General features: G+C 39.3%; 1 protein-coding gene across 3 annotated transcripts in view; it reads right to left on the bottom strand.

Moving 5' to 3' along the window:
* Positions 1-20,766, bottom strand: part of WDPCP (WD repeat containing planar cell polarity effector) — a 727,433-nt gene that overhangs the window by 520,782 nt on the left and 185,885 nt on the right. For all 3 annotated transcript variants that reach the window (XM_060412062.1, XM_060412070.1, XM_060412069.1), the window contains exon 3: positions 20,052-20,186. The gene's annotated coding sequence lies outside the window, so the exon portion shown is untranslated. The remainder of the gene's footprint in view (positions 1-20,051; positions 20,187-20,766) is intronic.

The raw sequence follows: 20,766 nt of genomic DNA, 5'->3' as shown, positions 1-20,766 counted from the left end.
GTAATAAATATAATGTAAATTATATAAATATTTATATAAAGATATAAATTAAATTACATAGGGAAATGTCACGGTATAAGAAATAAAATACATGTACACATTACAAGAGGATTCCCTGATAGTTCAGTTGGTAAAGAATCCACCTGCAATGCAGGAGACCCTGGTTCAATTCCTGGGTTGGGAAGATACACTGGAGAAGGGATAGGCTACCCACTCCAGCATTCTTGAGCTTCCCTTGTGGCTCAGCTGGTAAAGAATCTGCCTGCAATGTGGGAGACCTGGGTTCAATCCCTGGGTTGGGAAGATCCCCCTGGATAAGGGAAAGGCTACCCACTCCAGTATTCTGGCCTGGAGAATTCCATGGACTGTATAGTCCATGGGGTCACAAAGAGTTGGACACAACTGAGTGACTTTCACTTTCACACATTACAAAAGAAGTATAGGAACATAATACTGTAAATCAAGTTGGGGGGTAAAATCAATGCACATGCATGCTCTTAAAATACACTTATTAACTTAGTTCTGTTATATTCAACAGTAATATCAACAGTAGCATTTTTGCTCACAACCTAACCTCCTGTGAGCACCTTAGTACCATGACTTTCATTTCTAATACTATTGATCTATATGGTTTTAAAAAAACTACATACTATAAAGTATATATGTGTGTGTGTGTATACCCTGGTGGCTCAGATGGCGAGCAATCTGCCTGCAATGTGGAAGACCTGGGTTTGATCCCTGGATTGGGAAGATATCCTGAAGAAGGGAATGGCTACCCACTGCAGTATTCTGCCCTGGAGAATTCCATGGAAGAGTTGGTCACGACAGAGCGACTAACAGTTTCAGTTTCGTATGTTTTACTCTATTCAATTAGCAGTGAGCAATTTATTCAATCAGCAATTGCTGAATGAATGAAACAATTCACCCCAATATACACTCTATTTGTTTTCTAAATGTGATTGTCTCCATTATCTTAGAGCCAAATTGCTCTCATTTTTTATATCTGGAAGGATATTTTCTGCAGGTTTTGCTAGAGTCACAAATTCATTCATTCAAAAAATTTTATATACCTATAACACCACTGACCAGCAGATGGCTCCACAGAGCAATAAAAATCACTTGATTTAAGGTTGATACATGTGTAAATCATTAGTGATGGAAATCTTTGTTTTAATCATAACAAACTTGACAGAAGACATTTAATTTGCTAAATTAACCTAGGAAAGTTAAATGTTTTGAGAAACTTTTAGAAACAAATATTTTTCAAGAAGTTCCTCACGAAATTGCTATTATCCTTTTCTACTTCAAAATTAACCCATACTTTTTTTTACAAAAGTAGCTCAACACAGATATAAACAGAAAATCATCTGGAATTAATTGCTGCTTTTAAGTATTATCTTCTAAATAATGTAAAACAAAGGAATATGCAGCAATATTATTTATTCAGATCTAAAAAGTAATGTGATGTCTAGAAAAATAAGTGTACCAAAATCTCTTCTATATAAACCTTACATGAATTTTTATTTGAAAAATACAAAACAATATTGAATATAAACTTCACCCTGAAAAGTCTCTTCAGGAATAAATATACACATCATGACACATCTTAAGGGCTTCCCAGGTGGCGCTGGTGGCAAAGAACCCGCCTGCCAAAGCAGGTTCGATCCCTGGATCAGGAAGATCTCCTGCAGAAAAGCATGGCAATCCACTCCAGTATTCATGCCTGGAGAATCCCAAGGACAGAGGAGCCTGGTGGGCTGTGGTACATAGCATCACAAAGAGTCGGATACAACTTAGCATGCATGCATGACATATCTTAAAGAGAATACTCAGTTCCCTTAACATTCTTATGTACTATATTATTTTATACTCATCATTCTAGGGATAATAAAAATAGTCATTATTTTTTCTAGATTTTAAAATATAGTAGTCCATTCTGTTTTGTTCATTCATTCAAATAACTAATACTTAGGGAATACTTGTGTGCTAAGCATGCGCTGTAAGTCACTTTACATGTATGATTTCATTTAATTCTCAGAGCAATTCTATGAAGTAGGTGCCATTATTATCCCATTTTATAAACAAGGAAACTGAAGTGGAGATTAAATAATTACTTTCAATTCAGACAGGTAATGTGTCAGATGCAAACTACTGTGGTTTAGCTCCAAGTCTACTGATCCTCCATGCATTCATTCATCAGAAAGTATTTTCAGGGGGGCCATGGAGTATGTACTGCTCTCCTTGATGTCATGCAAAAATCTATGCATAATCCCCATATCTTGGGGAGTGTTACAAACTAGTTAATAATGATAACATGTGCATTAGTATGAAACTTTATCGTTTACAACAAGTATGTTCAAACATCCATGAATGTTAAATAACTCTTTAAAAAAACATTGCAGATGTTGATGCAGGCTAGTATGTAATAAAATGCCACAATAGTGATACAGTGACCTAGCAATATAGGCAGACAAAGAGAGGATGGCTGTAGACATAATTTAGTGTAATTTTTATGTAGGCAGACATAATTTAACGAAGGTGGTGGGTCTAAGCCAGTCCTGGACAGTTGGAGGAGGATTTGGGTGGGCAGGAAGGAGATGGTATTCTAGTAGCCCCAGGGGCACAGAACCAAAAAAGAGACCAGATCAGAAATAACCCAAGGCAATTGGGGTTGTGGGAGATGAAGGTGGAAAAGTAGGTTGGGGATAGACTTTCCTGTCAAAGGAATGTCAGGGACTATAAGAGCAAGTAGTTGGTAAGTAATTGGTAACAATCCAGCAGGTTCCTGGGAGGTTATTTAGCTGCTAAAGGTTACTACTGCATTTGCAATGGAACTCTCAGAGTTGAAAATACTATTCCAAAAAAGAGAAAATACTATTTCAGTGTTAAAGATTCTGCAATTGTCTACATCATTTACTGATTAATAAACCTTTTAGTAATATTTATAAAGTGTTCTGAAAAATCAGAGCTACTTGATTTATGTATATATGCTAATACTGTTTCATAAAAAGTAAAACCTTTTTTGCCTTATTTATGATGCTTTTATACTAATTTGTCTTTGCATACTTTTAAATTCTCCTCTGCACACACTGAGTCTCTATCATTATACCCTCATCCCCTCTCTCCTTCTTGCTCTCTCTCTCTCTCTCAGCAAAGGAAATTGGTCACAGTAAAACTTATTAACACAGGAGTAATGGATATTTATATCCATATATATATATATATATACACACATTATATATATATATATATATATATATATATATATATATATATGCACATGATTTTAAACAAGTCAGTTCCACAACAAGTCAGTTCAATCAATTGTGTGAAAAATAATGTGGAAAAGTGTTGCCCAGAATCATTTAGAAATGATTTGGTCAATGACTACTGAAGTGATTCAATCAGAAATATACATCAGTGATAACATTACAGAAAATTCACTAACTTTTTAAAAGATCAGGCAGCTACAGTCTTAAGAGCAAAGGTTCCAAATATCGGTTATTGAGATACATTATGATTTTTCTTTGATGTGGGTGTAACTTCCTTTTCCCCACGTTTCATATTCTCAAGCATTTCAGAAGATGTACTTATTGTTTAAATAAAAGGATATCAAAATCATTTTTGACTTGAGAATTTTAATCTAAATTAAGTGAGTAGTTGTTTTGGTGTTACACAAATCACAACTTGGATGCCTTCAGGCAAGCAGGAAATAATTCCACTTTATTATGCCCATCTCTATGAACTGAAAATATGGCAAAGCACAAAACCTTTGCTGACAGAACCTAGTTGTCTCTGATAACTAGGACTTGTTATAATTAATAATTTGGACCTGAATTTCTTTACCTTTAGGAGTGGAAATTATAGAAAAGGAAGGTAGAATTCTGAAAACTTGGTTCAAATCTGTGTAAGAAGCATAGTTGAAATGTTCCAGGTGCATATTAGTTATTGTTGGAGAGAGAAAAAGGAAGGGTGATCTTTCAGAGATCAATAACAAATAGATTTTTCAAGGTTAGCCTATGAAACCTAGTAGGAAAAGACAGGAAAAACACTGATTATATTGAGAAGGATTCAACTTTCATCTAACCAAAGGTTACAAAGTTCTGAGGAAGGGTGAAATAGAGAGAGGGGCAAAAAAAAAAAAAAAAGATGAAGAAAAAAATAACATAGACAAATCAGGACTGAATGTTCAGAAACATCAACCAACAGAATTGCAGATTCAAATAATGAAAGCATAAATGATTTGGGCACTACTTTCTTTTGCTTATCTTTTTTCCCCTCTTTTCTTTGATATGAATGTGGTAATGAGAAACCCAAAACAACAGGAGAGAGGTATGAGTGAATGGAGAAAGTAAAATACTACAGCGCTTATTCTCTCATTTCTATCTCCTATATTTAAATTTCAGATAAACAATAAATACTTTTATAGTGTAAATATGTCCCAAATACTGCATGGTACAAACATACACTAAAAAATCATTTGCTGTTTATTTGAACTGAGTATCCTGTACTTTTATTTGCTAAATCTGGTAGCCCTAGGAAAGAACCACTAGTCTTAATAGAGGTAGATCGCCCTTTGTTTATCCTTTTCTTAAAAAATTATATTAATTGAAGTAAAACACACGTACAAAAAGAACACTTATCATGAGTGTACAGGTTACTGAACATTCACAAATGAAGACACCCATGTAGCCAGGACCCACGTCAAAATCCAGACTGTTAGCCCCCTCGAAGCCTCCCCTGTGGTCCTTTCTCTCCGATGAGAATAATTACTACCCTGACTTCTAACAGTAAATCTTCTAGATTTGCCCATTTCACCACTCCTTCTATTTAAGGTTGGGGGCCTCATCCTTATATTCTAAGGTTTCCACCTACTTGGCAGAAACATAGACCCGTGGCACCATGTTAAATGTCCCATTGATTGAATACAGTTGAGGTTAGGGAAGAGCACTCCTGCCTCCATGTATTAAGTGAATTCTCTAGGAAGTGTGTTTATCCAGTACCTAACAGGACAGAAGGTGGGCAGAACCTTCCAGGGAACCTAGGAGGTAATACTTCCCAGAGGAACCAGTAGATAACAAAGGCAGAAATTCAGAAGTGAATCTTCCAGGATATATTATAGTAGGTTATGTACTTTAGACTAGGAGTGATTTCGTTGGTGGTACACTTAACGGAGAGATACTAAGAACTAATCATTCAACAGACTTTCCCATGCAGAGTTTGAAGGTGATCTTACCCCCCAACAAATAATGCCTATTAGTAGTGTTCATCTTCACTGGCACAGCTCTTTTACATAAAGTTGTTCCATGAGGCCACCTGATACCTCTGAGTCTGTAACTCCTTCAACCTATAGAGAGGATACTGGTCTCATGCTATCAGAATGCATCGGAATCATTCCTATAACTTAGGACAGAGAATTAGAACAGAGAAGAAAGTCCCTTCCCATTCTCTCCAGTAGTACTGGGAAAGATAACTGCAGGAATGGAGCCATAAGACAGAATGGGATCATCTCTGACAGGACCTTTACATGAACCAGCCCGGAAAAGATGGAGGCTCCAGCGACACACTGAGTTTACTAAATATTCCCGAGTCTTCCTTGTAGCTGAGCCCATAGAGCTGAGTCATTTTATGATAGTTCCTGCATGAAGAACTAGAAGTATATGATATGGCTGGCCAAGGATCCTTCTCCAGTTGGATCTGAGAATGGGATTACTGGTGATTCAGTCTAGGAAGGACCTTCAGATATTAGCCTGGGTAGTGCCAAAAAGTCTGAACAGTTTCTGAGCAGTAGCATTCCAGGCAAAAGGGAGGCAATGACATTCTCTCTACCTCTCCAACCAAGTTCAAAATCAAGAAAGTAAAACATGGTACTTCCACTTCCTATCACTGTATTCCTTCCTTACCTGGTATATAGACTGTCCTGTTACAAATACAATGAAAGAAGGAAGTCTGATATGGCATCACTTACATGTATAATTTAAAATACAACATAAACGAACATATCTATGAAACAAAAACAGATACACAGATACAGAGAACAGACTTGTGTTTGCCAAGGTGGAGGAAGAGGAGGCAAGGACTATGAGCTTGGGATTAGCAGATGCAGACAATTATTTGTAGGATGGGTAACCAACAAGGACCTATTGTATAACACAGGGAACTATATTCAATATATTGTAATAAACCATAATGGGAAAGACTAAGAAAAAGAATATACATGAATGACTGAGAGACTGCTGTACAGCAAAAATTAAACACAACATTGTAAATCAACTATTTTGTTATTTAGTCACTAAGTTGGGTCTGACTCTTTGTGACCCCATGGACTGCAGCATGATAGGCTTGCTTGTTCTCCATTATCTCCTGCAGTTTGCTCAAACTCATGTCCACTGAGTCAGTGATGCCATCCAACCATCTCATCTTCTGTCTCCCCCTTCTCCTCCTGCCTTCAATCTTTCCCAGTGTCAGGGTCTTTTCCAATGAGTCAGCTCTCTCCATTGGGCAGCCAAACTATTGGAGCTTCAGCATCAGTCCTTCCAGTGAATATTCAGGGTTGATTTCCTTTCAGTTCAGTTCAGTCGCTCAGTAGTGTCCGACTTTTTGCGACCCCACAAACCGCAGCACATCAGGCCTCCCTGTCCATCACCAACTCCCGGAATTCACTCAAACTCACGTCCATCGAGTTGGTGATGCCATCCAGCCATCTCATCCTCTGTCATCCCCTTCTCCTCCTGCCCCCAATCCCTCCCAGCATCAGGGTCTTTTCCAATGAGTCAACTCTTCACATGAGGTGGCCAAAGTATTGGAGTTTCAGCTTTAGCATCAGTCCTTCCAATGAACACCCAGGACTGATCTCCCTTAGAATGGACTGGATGGATCTCCTTGCAGTCCAAGGAAGTCTCAAGAGTCTTCTCCAAACACCACACTTCAAAAGCATCAATTCTTCGGTGCTCAGCCTTCTTCACAGTCCAACTCTCACATCCATACATGACCACTGGAAAAACCATAGCCTTGACTAGATGGACCTTTGTTGGCAAAGTAATGTCTCTGCTTTTCAATATGCTATCTAGGTTGGTCATAACTTTCCTTCCAAGGAGTAAGCATCCTTTAATTTCATTGCTGCAATCACCATCTGCAGTGATTTTGGAGCCCCCCCCCAAATAAGGTCTGACACTGTTTCCACTGTTTCCCATCTATTTCCCATGAAGTGATGGGACCAGATGCCATGATCTTCGTTTCCTGAATGCTGAACTTTAAGCCAACCTTTTCAATCTCCTCTTTCACTTTCATCAAGAGGCTTTTTAGTTCCTCTTCACTTTCTGCCATAAGGGTGGTGTCATCTGCATATCTGAGGTTATTGATATTTCTCCCAGCAATCTTGATTCCAGCTTGTGCTTCTTCTAGCCCAGTGTTTCCAATAATGTACTCTGCATATAAGTTAAATAAGCAGGGTGACAATATACAGCCTTAACATCCTCCTTTTCCTATTTGGAACCAGTCTGTTGTTCCATGGCCAGTTCTAACTGTTGCTTCCTGACCTGCATATAGGTTTCTCAGGAGGCAGGTCAGGTGGTCTGGTATTCCCATCTCTTTCAGAATTTTCCAGTTTATTGTCATCCACACAGTCAAAGGCTTTGGCATAGTCAATAAAGCAGAAAGAGATGTTTTTTCTGGAACTCTCTTGCCTTTTTTATGATCCAGCGGATGTTGGCAATTTGATCGCTGGTTCCTCTGCCTTTTCTAAAACCAGCTTGAACATCTGGAAGTCCACGGTTATGTATTGCTGAAGCCTGGCTTGGAGAATTTTGAGCATTACTTTACTAGTGTGTGAGATGAGTGCAATTGTGCGCTAGTTTGAGCATTCTTTGGCATTGCCTTTCTTTGGGATTGGAATGAACACTGACCTTTTCCAGTCCTGTGGCCACTGCTGAGTTTTCCAAATTTGCTGGCATATTGAGTGAAGCACTTTCACAGCATCATCTTTCAGGATTTGAAATTGCTCAATAGGAATTCCATCACCTCCACTAGCTTTGTTTGTAGTGATGCTTTCTAAGGCCCACTTGACTTCACATTCCAGGATGTCTGGCTCCAGGTGAGTAATTTCCTTTACATATCGATAATTTTTTTTAAAAGGAAGTCTATTTGCACTGTTGTTCATAATATCAAGAAAGTGGAACACTATTTAACAATGGGACCTTCATTAAATGCATTATGCTATATTCCACACAATGAAATCTTATCCAGTCTTTAAAACGACATTGTGGAAGAAAATACTACTACAGTCATAGTAGCCAAAGTTAGTCCTATTGATACAAAGCCTGTATTACTACTTGCCAGGTACGATTCTAACTACTTGGCAAATGTTGACTCACTTAAACATTCACAACAACTGTGTGAATTAGGAACAATTATTATTCCCATTTTTCAGATGAGGAAACTGCAATACCTTTATCAATTAAAGGATATGCCTAAGGGTCACACAGCAAGTAAGTAACAAAGTTGGTATTCAAATCCGCCCAGGCTAGCTGCAGAGTCCACACTGCTAACTGGTTGATGACAAAGGAAACTGTTAATCATTTATCAGTAAGGGAGAAAAGCCAGGTTAAAATTTAAAAAAAAGGTTGGAAAGTGTGATTCCAGTTCTATATCAAACATTTAAAAAATCATATGACTATATTATTTTATTATAGAAAAAATTACTGTAATGATATATGCCATAGTGTTAACAATGAGAGATCAGAGTTTAAATGCTTCTTAATTCCCTCTTTATAATATTCTGAATTGTCTACATTTTCTGTAATATACACTTATTGACTGTTTTAATGAGGAAAAAATTGTTTAAACAAAACCATCTCTTGGTGAAATCAGCTCAACAATTGTGACCTTTATGCAAGGCCTCCTGATATGAAAGGAAGGAGAGTTCAGTCATATCCTACAGAAAATGTTCAACAACATGCCCAGATCACTTCATGCCAACCATCTTGCCTCAGAGAAAAGTAGGCTTCAAACTTATTAATGTGTAAATCCAGTGCATGGGAGGTGAGCTCTGCAGAGCAGCAAGCAGATGTTAGAAAGCTGAAGCTGGCAGGGACCTCAAACTTCTTGAATCTATCATTTGGTAGAAACTGAGGCTTGAGACATTACCCATAGGAAGATGTTTAACTGGGAGGCCCTTATAGAAAACTGGCATTATCCTCAAGAAACAGAACTCAGTGGGAAATTTCACAAGTCATTTAAAATTTAGTCACAAAAAGTCATGGCTATAGCAAGAGGGCATTTGAGAAGATTTTTTATCTTCCTGTGGCCATGAAAGTTTGCTGTGAGTAAGCTCTATGAGTATATTGTAGCAAAGATTCATGCATATAATTTGGGAGAGTTCAAAATTAGCTATAACTGAGAGGAATCTACCACAGATGATGACATGGACACGTAGCCTTCTTTTCCCAGGCTACACCCTCTAACAGGGCTGGGTTACAGACATTCTCCCCGAAGGTGCCAGTGGAGGTAACCCAGTGTTCTTGAACTTCTACTTTAGTCTAGATTCCCTGAGGAAAGGGTAAATTGAAAAACCAAGTCTCCCAACCAGCCCCACCTTCCAAGACATCATGGTGACTCATGCGAGGATGGTAGAGAGAGCTGACAATCTCTGAGCAACATGGTTTTTCAAAGCTTGACCTTTTCAACAGCTGCTCCCAGGAACAGGGCCAGTTAGTGAGTCCAGCTGATAGAGCAGCATGTCCTAACAGCTACCCTCCCAGCTGCATGCCTTCCAGTATCTCTTGCTGATTCCAGGACTTGAGCTCCCTGGCTGTGCGGATCACAACAAACTGTGAAAAATTCTTCAAGAGATGGCAATACTAGACCACCTTACCTGCCTCCTGAGAAATCTGTATGCAGATCAGGAAGCAATAGTTAGAACTAGACATGTAACAACAGACTGGTTCCAAATCGGGAAAGGAGTATGTTAAGGCTGTATATTGTCACCCTGCTTATTAACTTATATGCAGAGTACATCATGGGAAATGCTGGCCTGGTTGAAGCACTAGCTGGAATCAAGATTGCTGGGAGAAATATCGATAACCTCAGGTATGCAGACAGATGGCACCCCATTCCAGTACTCTTGCCTGGAAAATCCCATGGATGGAGGAGCCTGGTAGGCGGCAGTCCATGGGGTTGTGAAGAGTTGGACACGACTAAGCGACTTCACTTTCACTTTTCACTTTAATGCATTGGAGAAGGAAATGGCAACCCACTCCAGTGTTCTTGCCTGGAGAATCCCAGGGACGGGGGAGCCTGGTAGGCTGCCATCTATGGGGCTGCACAGAGTCGGACACGACTGAAGTGACCTAGCAGCAGTAGCAGCAGATATGCAGATGACACCACCCTTATAGCAGAAAGTGAAGAAGAACTAAACAGCCTCTTGATGAAAGTTAAAGAGGAGAGTGAAAAAGTTGGCTTAAAACTTAACATTCAGAAAGCTAAGATCATAGCATCTGGTCCCATCACGTTAAGGCAAACAGATAGGGAAACAATGGAAACAGTGACAGACTTTATTTTGGGGGGCTCCAAAATCACTGCAGATGGTGACTGCAGTTATGAAATTAAAAAATGCTTGCTCCTTGGAAGAAAAGCTATGATCAAACTAGACAGCATATTTAAAAGCAGACATTATTTTACTAGACAAAGGTCCATCTAGTCAAAGCTATGGTTTTTCCAATAGTCATGCATGCATGTGAGGGTTGGACTAAAGAAAGCTGAGTGCTAAAGAATTGATGCTTTTGAACTGTGGTGTTGGAGAAGACTCTTGAGAGTCCCTTGGACTGCAAGGAGATCCAACCAGTCCATCCTAAAGGAGGTCAGTCCTGAATATTCACTGGAAGGACTGATGCTGAAGCTGAAACTCTAGTACTTTGGTCACCTGATGTGAAGAACTGACTTCTTGGAAAAGACTCTGATGCTGGGAGGGATTGGGGGCAGGAGGAGAAGAGGACGACAGAAGATGAGATGGTTGGATGGCATCACCAACTCGATGGACATGAGTCTGAGAAAGCTGAGAGTTGGTGAAGGACAGGGAAGCCTGACATGCTGCAGTCCACAGGGGTTGCAAAGAATCAGACATGACTGAGCAACCGAACCAAACTGGCTCAAGGATGATGTATCACCTCTAGAGGGCAGCTCAAAACAGGGCTTTTGCTGAGTTCTGGAATGATGGCACTGCAGATTTTAAAGAAACTGTTCAAATGTCCTGGAGTACATTAATCAAACAAGCCTACACTCTTTCACAGAATGTCACAATTTTCATTGTCTTCTCAAGTCATTTGCAGAACTCTTGGACTCCTGTGTACAGACCAAAAATGTATACAAGTATTTAAACTAAATGGAACTATTTGATAAGAGTTGCTAGTCTTACAAAGAAAGAACTGAGAAGTTTCAAATGGAAGGTTTTTTTCAGCTGAGATAGTGAACAAGGCATTCATTGAGGAGATGGCCTTTGAGCTGAGCCTTACAGATGGACCTAAATAAGAAAAGATACAGCAGAACAGAAATACCTAGACAGTGAGAAATGTTTGAACAAGATTTTGGAGCTATGAAAGAGTCATAACAGCAAAACAAGAAATTGTTTCTTCTAAGATAGAAGTGTCCTATATCCAAGCCAAGAACTGAGAAGAGAACAATATTTTATCCAATCTAAGATGGCACAAGTGTATCAATTGCAAGATGCACTCTGATTTCAGAGATGTTTTCATCGTTTAAAAAATGTGTTTTACATTTCTCCAAAGAAGAAATACAAATGGCCAACCAAAACATGAAAAGATGCTCAGCATCACTAATTATTAGAGAAATGCAAATCGAAACTACAGTGATGTATCATTTCACACCAGTCAGAAGGGCCATCATCAAAAAGTCTACTAACAATAAATGCTGGAGAGGGTGCACAGAAAATGGAACCCTCCTGTAACGTGGGTTAGAATGTAAATTGCTACAACCACTATGGAGAACAGTGTGGAGGTTCTTTAAAAAACTAAAAACAGACCTATCATTTAACCCAACAATTCCACTCCTAGGTATACATCCAGAGAAAACCAGAATTTGAAAGGACACATATACCCCAACGTTCACTTCAGCACTACTTACAATAGCCAGGACATGGAGGCAACGTAAATGTCCATCAACAGAAGACTAGATAAAGAAAATGTGGTAGATATATACAACAGAATATTGCTCAGCCATAAAAAGGAATGAAGCTGTATCATTTGCAGAGACGTATATGGGCCTAAAGATTGTCATACAGAGTGAAGTAAGGCAGAAAGAGAACAACAAATATTATATATTAACACATATATGTGGAATCTGGAAAAATGCTAAAGATTATCTTATTTGGAAAGCAGAAATAGACACATGAACATAGAGAACAAACATGGTTACCGAGGGAGGATGAGGGGGTGGGATGAATTGGGAGACTGGGATTGATATATACCACTACTATGTATAAAGTAGGTAACTAATGAGAAACTACTGTGTTGCACAGGGAACTCTATTCCTTGCTCTGTGGTGACGGAAAGGGAAGGAAATCCAAAAAGAGGTGATCTGTGTATATATATGGCTGATTCACTTTGCTACGCAGCAGAAATTGACACAGCAGTGTAAAGCAACTATATTCCAATAAAAGAAATAGATGGATAAACGGTGGTATATTCATGGGGTGACATCTTATTCATCAATAAAAGAAATCCATGCTCAAGAACACAGGATATGGCAGAACTTTAAAGCATACTGCTAAGTGAAAGAAGCCAGTCTGACAAGCTATAAGTGTATCATTCCAACTCTTTGACATTCTAGAAAAGGCAAGACTTTGGAGACAGGAAAAAGATCAGTAGTTGCTAGGAAGTTCAGGTGGCTAGAGTGAGGAGGGGGAATGGATGACTAGGTAGAACACATGGGACTTTTTAAGGCAGTGAAATGATTCTGTATGATACTGTAATTGTGGATTCATGTAATTATCCAGATGCAACCTATGGACTTCTGTTACAATTAATGTATCAATATTGGTTAATCAATAAATATAAAGTATATTTATAAATATAAGTAAATATAGTATATTATAGCATAATGTTTATAACAGGATAAACAGTGGGGAGGGCAATGAGAGGCTGTAAAGGAACTCTTTGTACTTTCTACTCAGTCATTCTATAAACCTAAAACTGCTTAAAATATAGACGAATTAAAAAAAATCACATCACTAACAAAAAAAGGTGTCTTAGAATAGATGAAACACAGTTAGTAAGGGTCATATTATAGAAGGTCTTAAAAATCAGATAGGAAGGGTAAATGGTAAGGAAGGGGGAACCTAGAAGGCTTTTGAGCAGGGTTGTGATATTATGCTTTATGAAGATAGCTCTAGTTTCTGCAAGGAGGCCAAGGTGAGCTATGTTGTGCTAAAGCCACTACATTAGTTCAGGGCCAAAGGAGCTAGAGGGGTGGCAATAGGAACAGAAAGGTCAGACATAAGAGATATTTTCAAGGAAAACCCAAGTGAGTCAACCACACAGACATGCCAAATGAGAGAGGAGTCAAAGATGAATTCCAGATGGGTAATGAGGAATAATGTGCTATGACTGTCATATTTTATGTTTCCAACTTATGTTTTCTTCTTGCATGTTTTTTCCTTTCCTGATTTTGTCTAGATAGTAACTTTTGTAATTCCTTTTCTTCTCTGTTTACTGTTTTAAAATTTTTTATTCTTATTTTTATAGTGATAATGGTGGCCCTTACATATTTAAGCCTACATTTTTATGCAGACAAAAATTTAATAGCTACTTCTTCTCAAACAGAATGGAATATTTAATTGATTTTTCTTTCCTCACCATCCACATCCTCATCCCTACCCCTTTCAGACTTTGCTGATATTATTACATTTAGAATTTTATTTGGGTGCTAGATTTAGGCACATTTTATATCTAGTCATAAGTGCTAATTAATTATGCTATAAAAGGCAAAGGAGAAAAGGAAAGATATACCCATCTGAATGCAGAGTTCCAAAGAACAGCTGGGAGAGATAAGAAAGCCTTCCTAAGAGATCGGTGAAAAGAAATAGAAGAAAACAATAGAATGGGAAAGACTAGAGATTGCTTCAAGAAAATTAGAGATACCAAAGGAACATTTCATACAAAGATGGGCTCAACAAAGGACAGAAATGGTATGGACCTAACAGAAGCAAAAGATATTAAGAGGTGGCAAAAATACACAGAACTATACAAAAAAGATCTTAATGACCCAGAAAACCATGATGGTGTGATCACTCACCTAGTGCCAGACATCCTGGAATGTGAAGTCAAGTGGGCCTTAGGAAGCATCACTATGAACAAAGCTAGTGGAGGTGATGGAATTCCAGTTGAGCTACAAATCCTAAAAAGATGATGCTGTAAAAGTGCTGCACTCAATATGTCAGCAAATTTGGAAAATGCAGCAATGGCCACAGGACTGGAAAAGGTCAGCTTTCATTCCAATCCCAAAGAAGGGCAATGCCAAAGAATGTCCAAACTACTGCACTCTCTACTGTCCAAACTACTCTCATCTCACACTAGCAAAGTAATGCTCAAAATTCTTCAATCTAGGTTTCAACAGTATATAAGACATGAACTTTCAAATGTTCAAGCTGGATTTCAAAAAGGCAGAGGAACCAGAGATCAAATTGCCAACATCCACTGGACCATAGAAAAAGCAAGAGAATTCCAGAAAAACACCTACTCCTGCTTCACTGACTACGCTAAAACCTTTGTGTGGATCACAATGAACTGTGGAAAATTCTTCAAGAGATGGGAACCAGACCATCTTACCTACCTTCTGCAAAACCTGTATGTAGGTCAAGAAGCAACAGTTAGAACTGGACATTGAAGCACAGACTGATTCCAAATCGGGAAAGGAGTACATCAATGCTGTTTATTGTCACCCTACTTATTTAACTTATATGCAAAGTACATCATGAGAAATGCCGAGCTGAATGAAGCACTAGCTGGAATCAAGATAGCTGGGAGAAATATGAATAATCTCAGATATATAGCAGAAAGTGAAGAACTAAAGAGCCTCTTGATGAAAGTGAACAAGGAGAGTGAAAAACCTGGCTTAAAACTCAGCATTCAAAAAACGAATATCATGGCATCCAGTCACATCACTTCATGGCAAACAGATGAGGAAACAATGGAAACAGTGAGAGACTTTGTTTTCTTGGGCTCCAAAATCACTGCAGATGGTGACTGCTGCTGCTGCTAAGTCACTTCCGTCATGTCCAACCCTGTGCGACCCCATAGATGTCAGCCCGCCAGGCTCCCCCGCCCCTGGGATTCTCCAGGCAAGAATACTGGAGTGGGTTGCCATTTCCTTCTCCAATGCATGAAAGTGAAAAGTGAAAGTGAAGTCGCTCAATCGTGTCTGACTCTTAGCAACCCCATGGACCGCAGCCTACCATACTCCTCCATCCATGGGATTTTCCAGGCAAGAGTACTGGAGTGGGGTGCCATTGCCTTCTCCAGCAGATGGTGACTGCAGCCATGAAATTAAAAGAGATTTGCTCCTTGGAAGAAAAGCTATGACCAACCTAGACAGCATATTAAAAAGCAGAGATATTACTTTGCCAACAAAGGTCCGTCTCGTCAAAGCTTTGGTTTTTCCAGTAGTCATGCATCTAGTCATGCATGACCATAAAGAAAGCTGAGCACTGCAGAATTGATGCTTTTGAACTGTGGGTTTGGAGAAGACTTTTGAGAGCCTCTTGGACAGCAAGGAGATCAAACCAGTCAATCCTAAAGGAAATCAATCCTGAATATTAATTGGAATGACAGATGCTGAAGTTCCAATACTTTGGCCATCTGATGTGAAGAGCTATCTCGTTAGAAAAGACCTGATGTTGGAAAGACTGAAGGCAAGAAGAGAAAAGGACGACAGAGGAAGAGATAGTTGGATGGTATCACTGACTCAACGGACATGAGTTTCAGCAAGCTCCAGGAGATGGTGAAGGACAGGGAAGGTTGGCGTGCTGCAGTTCATGGGGTCGCAGAGAGTCGGACATTACTGAGTGAATGAACAACAAATGCAAAATACTCCCCCCAAACAGGATCACTTTCAAGCCATCAAAAATATATTAAAACTTATGGAGACTTCTACTCCAAGGCCTGCTATGAATTTCAGTTTATGGTCCATGTTGTGCTAATTCCTAATAATTCCTAACTACCTCTTAATTGTTGTAATTTTTAATACTGCTGTAATTTTTGTTTTCCTAATTTGTTTTAGCTTTACTGCTCTTAAAACTCTGATTGATTTAGAATATCTTATTCTTATCCCAGGATGCATGTTTCTAGAATAAAGTGTACAGTTTTAATTGCTGCACCTTAAGGAAACCATGAGAGAGATTCAGAAGGAGCACAGAAATACAATAAAATGCTTGAGGAGCGAGGGCTGCTGCTGTGTAGGGACCAACAATAATCATTAGGGATATTACATTTGGTAAAGAAATGACTTTTCAGCATATGGTTAAGGGTTTTGAAATCAAGAGGCAAAGAAGAGGTGAGTTTACTGGTAGAATACTTATACTAATATTAGAACATTTTATGAAACTTCTACAAAATAGAAAAATTAAAGCTGTTGAATTTCACATGAAGTAGTTTTCCTAGACACCTTCTTTTGCCTCTTCATGTCTAATCATTATCCTTCTCTGCCCTGTTCTGTCCCTGGGAGGCTGACTAATACACACAGTATCAACAAACTCCCTTTCCCTCTGGCCAGGGTTGGGTTTGGCCAGTGAGGTGGTGATGAGAAGCCCGAGGGCAGGAGACTGGGAGATGGAGGGGAGTGAGGCTGGGATATTTGTTCCCCAGCTCCTTCTCTATCACGGCGTGCAGGGTTGGCTGAGTCTATCTACTGCAAGCTGCCACTCTTGTCAGAGAGCTCTCTTCATAGTCTTTCAGGGTTCTGGGAAATATATCCTCCCTTGCCCACTCAAAGACTTGTGGGCAGTAACAGCTCCCCATTGTGCTCCCCACATACTGCCTTATCCCTTGCTGATGTCGATAAACCTTGCCCATACCTTGTAAACAGTGCATTTACTAACTTCCTTCAATTGCCTGCATGGAGTATGCAATCCATGTTCAGACACATGCTGGACCCTGACTGACACATTATTACATCTAGAGATCCCTGCACTCAAGAAATAGTAATAGTAGAAAGCACAAATATAAAAATGTGACCATGGTTAAAAGAGATGACCCTGACTGTGGCCACTGTGTATCATTTTGAGATTGTATTATTGGAACAAGGGGATACCGGTTGGGCTTGGTGGTTGAGTGAATATAGGCTTTTGCTTTTAGAGAATGGATATTTCCACCATCAATAATCTTGAGACATGGTTAATCCCCATGTAGGGAAAAAACTGATACTACATACTGTGGAAGGAGGGGCTTCCATGTGTCTCTGGATTAAGGATCCATTTGTCCCTAGACGTTGAAATATGAAGAGCAGGTTTGTGCAGGTGGTCAGCTATTTTCAGGACAGTAGCATCATTAAGCTTCTGGTTTTGTCAGGAATGGCAATATAGACAACAGCAGCTCAGAGAAGAAAATAATCAGCATTTGAGGTCTTGGGGTAAGGCACCCCTAGCCTGGAAAAGCCTTGTATCTACTTCTTAGCCACACTGAAAAGTGGGGAGTATTATCAGGATGTTCTCTTTGGGCCAAAGGGAAAAGTTTCTTTTTCCCAAAGATAAAGTGGAGGCAACAGTGGGCCTTGGTGGGGAGAACTAAGTCCATGACAGAAGAACATTCCTGAAGGTCAAAGCAGCAAGGAGAAGCCCAGAGGGGACACATGGAAAGCTCTATTTCAGAGAGCCAACAAAGGCAGTACAAACAAAGTTTCAGATATTGTTGAGGGCACTTTGAGAGAAGTGAATTTCTAGCACACAGGCCGGTAGAAGAGAATGCTGTCATAATTTTAGTATAAAATGAAAGGATACTTTCTATTGTAAGTCATAGACTGCAAAGTTGGGAATACCTTGGTTACAGAAATAGCTTCCAAAGGGTCAGGTAAACCCTATTTCTAGTGGACTGATAGCAGTTTACTTGTGGAAAGTGAAATATATTCCTGAGGCCTGATACTGAAGAAACCAAGGTGCCCTTCCATAACACTCCCTTTGAACTTCTGCTTCAGTCAGAACGCAAGATTAGATGGGTATGGCAATATTCATAGATTTTGTTTTCATTGAGGTTCTGCAATTCATTTTTCCCTGAACTAGAGACAGGAATAGTTCTTGAAGCTTTCACAGGGCTGATGTGACGCCTGATTCCTATTTTGGTTTAAAGGAACTTAGAATCTCATTAGTGGCCAAACCAACTCTCATTAGTCATATGAACCTTGCACGTTTACTAAGAACTTGCCCTCTGTTCTGGCAAGAAGTAAGGGCACTATGTGCCAGCTAAAAGCACATCACCTGATAAACTCTAATATAACATGAAGCCTGGACTCAGTTTACATAAGCAGTATACCCAGGTATCATCTAAAAATATTGTTATGAGTTATTAGCTTGGATCAGATACATTTCTCAAGATTTTTAAAATGTATGAAGAGTAGCTTCATATAGTAAGAGTTCTGTAAAAGTCCAAGAAGAGAAATTACTGAGAATAAATATCAACTCTCATAGGAAAAATAATTTCTCCTGTCCTTGGAAAACATTAATCGAACTTGAGGGGTCCAGCTAGCTTAGCATCTCAAGATGATAACCTGGGATAAAGAGAAATTGAGACATAAGGTTTTAACATAAACTTTCCTATGAACCAGATCCTCCTGAATATGGTTAGAGTCTGAAATGTCAGGCTTTCTCCTGTCCACTACCACCAATTATGTATGACTGGGTTCAAATATTCTACCTCAGGGACATTTTGTTTCTCCACAGGCATAAACCTTCGTCTCTTCCCAGGAGCTTGTGAGCCCTCCTCAAGGAGTTTTTTGCCATGCGAGGGAGGGAGACCCCATGTAGTCTGATGTACCTACTCTGCTCCTGTGACATCTGATGGAAAAGTGCATCTGCACGGCTGCCTTGCCTCCCTGTACTCTTTCGACCTTTCTGTTTACACTTGAAGTTATCTCCAAGAGCATGTGACTCAAGCAGCACAGGACCAGGGATCAGGGCTGAAATATTATAGACACAGCGGATTAGCAGCCAAGGAGCAGTTCCTCTGACTTGGGCTATGCAGCGTTCTGAGGTTTCATTTTCTGGCAACCATGTCACTCAGACTGTAATGGCTTTGTAATTCTGAGGAGTAATTCTGAATTACAACATGGCAAGATCACTGATGGATGAGCTCATTTTCTGGGTGTACTATTTGGGCACATTATGTCAACTATATTAACTTGAATAAAACCTGCAAGGAAGAGGAAGGTTTTTGTTTCTAATTTAGTTCATGTTAACTCTGTTAAGGTTGTGATTCCACTGCTCATCCTGACTAGCATGTGGTTACAGGGATGGCAAAGTGTTTCTTGTATCAAGAGGTCAGACATCCAAACATTGCCTTTTTTTTGGCACTGCAGGATAGGTGTTGGCTGTCTACCATTCAGTATCTACTATATCTTTAGTATCAACATCACAAAAGGAAATGTCTATGGGGACAGTCAAAAAACTGAACACAGGCATGGGCTTTCAAGAGTCCAGTCTATTTCTACAACATGCAAGTTAGATTAGTCTTCATACCAATTTGCCCACAGCAGAGCAGCTTTTAGGAAAATAGGCAGATGTCTTCTTATGTGAAAACTAAATGGTAATTAATTTTAGTCAAACATTCAAAGTATGGGTCCTTATGCTGAAAGGGCACAGACCTGATTTCTGGCAACTTTAAACTGTTTTTCAGATTTTTTTTTTTTTCTCAGAACAGACCTCATCAGAATTGGCTTCTTCCTTAAAGCAATTCTCTTAATTGACTTTGCGGTTAATTATAGTACAAATGCGGCCAAAGGGCAATAGATCTGCACTGATGGAAGAATTTCAAGGAATTCACGTGGCAAAAACTTACGTGGATTGTTGCGTTAGTTCTGTCTGTCCAGGAGCAGAGGTCAGTTGGCTAAAACACCTTTGCTGTCAATAACTTTATGCCCTTTGATTCTTCAGAAAATTCTCCTTAGGGGCTCACAGGGATGTGCTCCTCCTGCTAAGATAATGTTCATTGCATTAATGCCATGGGTTTTCCCTTCAGAAATAAATTTAGGAAAACAGTTTATCAATGTCTTAAAAGGTTAAACAGAATTTATTTTATGACCCAGTAGTTCCATCACAGGTATATAACCAAAAGAACTGAAACAGGTACTCAAACAAATACTTGTATATGAATTTCATAGCACCATTATTCACAATAATCAACAGGGGGAAACAACCCATCAATAGATGAATGGATAAACAAATTATGGTATACACATATAACAGATGGAGGAGGGCATGGCAACCCACTCCATCCTCATGGACAGAGGAGTCTGATGGGCTACAGTCCATGGGGTTACAAAGAGTTAGACATAACTAAAGCAACTTAGTATGTACACAGGCACATATAACAAAATATTATTCAGTCATAAAAAAAAGGAATGAGGTGCTGATAATGGTACAATGTGGACGAACCTTGAAAACACTGTGTCCAGTGAAAGAAGTCAGATACAAAAGCAACATGCTATAGGCTATGATTTTTCCAGTAGTTATGTATGGATGTGAGAGTTGGACTGTGAAGAAAGCTGAGCGCC

The sequence above is a fragment of the Ovis aries genome, chromosome 3, assembly GCF_016772045.2.
Source record: "Ovis aries strain OAR_USU_Benz2616 breed Rambouillet chromosome 3, ARS-UI_Ramb_v3.0, whole genome shotgun sequence".
NCBI classification, from domain to species: domain Eukaryota; kingdom Metazoa; phylum Chordata; class Mammalia; order Artiodactyla; family Bovidae; genus Ovis; species Ovis aries.
The sequence above is the reverse complement of the archived record's forward strand: the minus strand, read 5'-3'. Positions and strand labels throughout refer to the sequence as shown.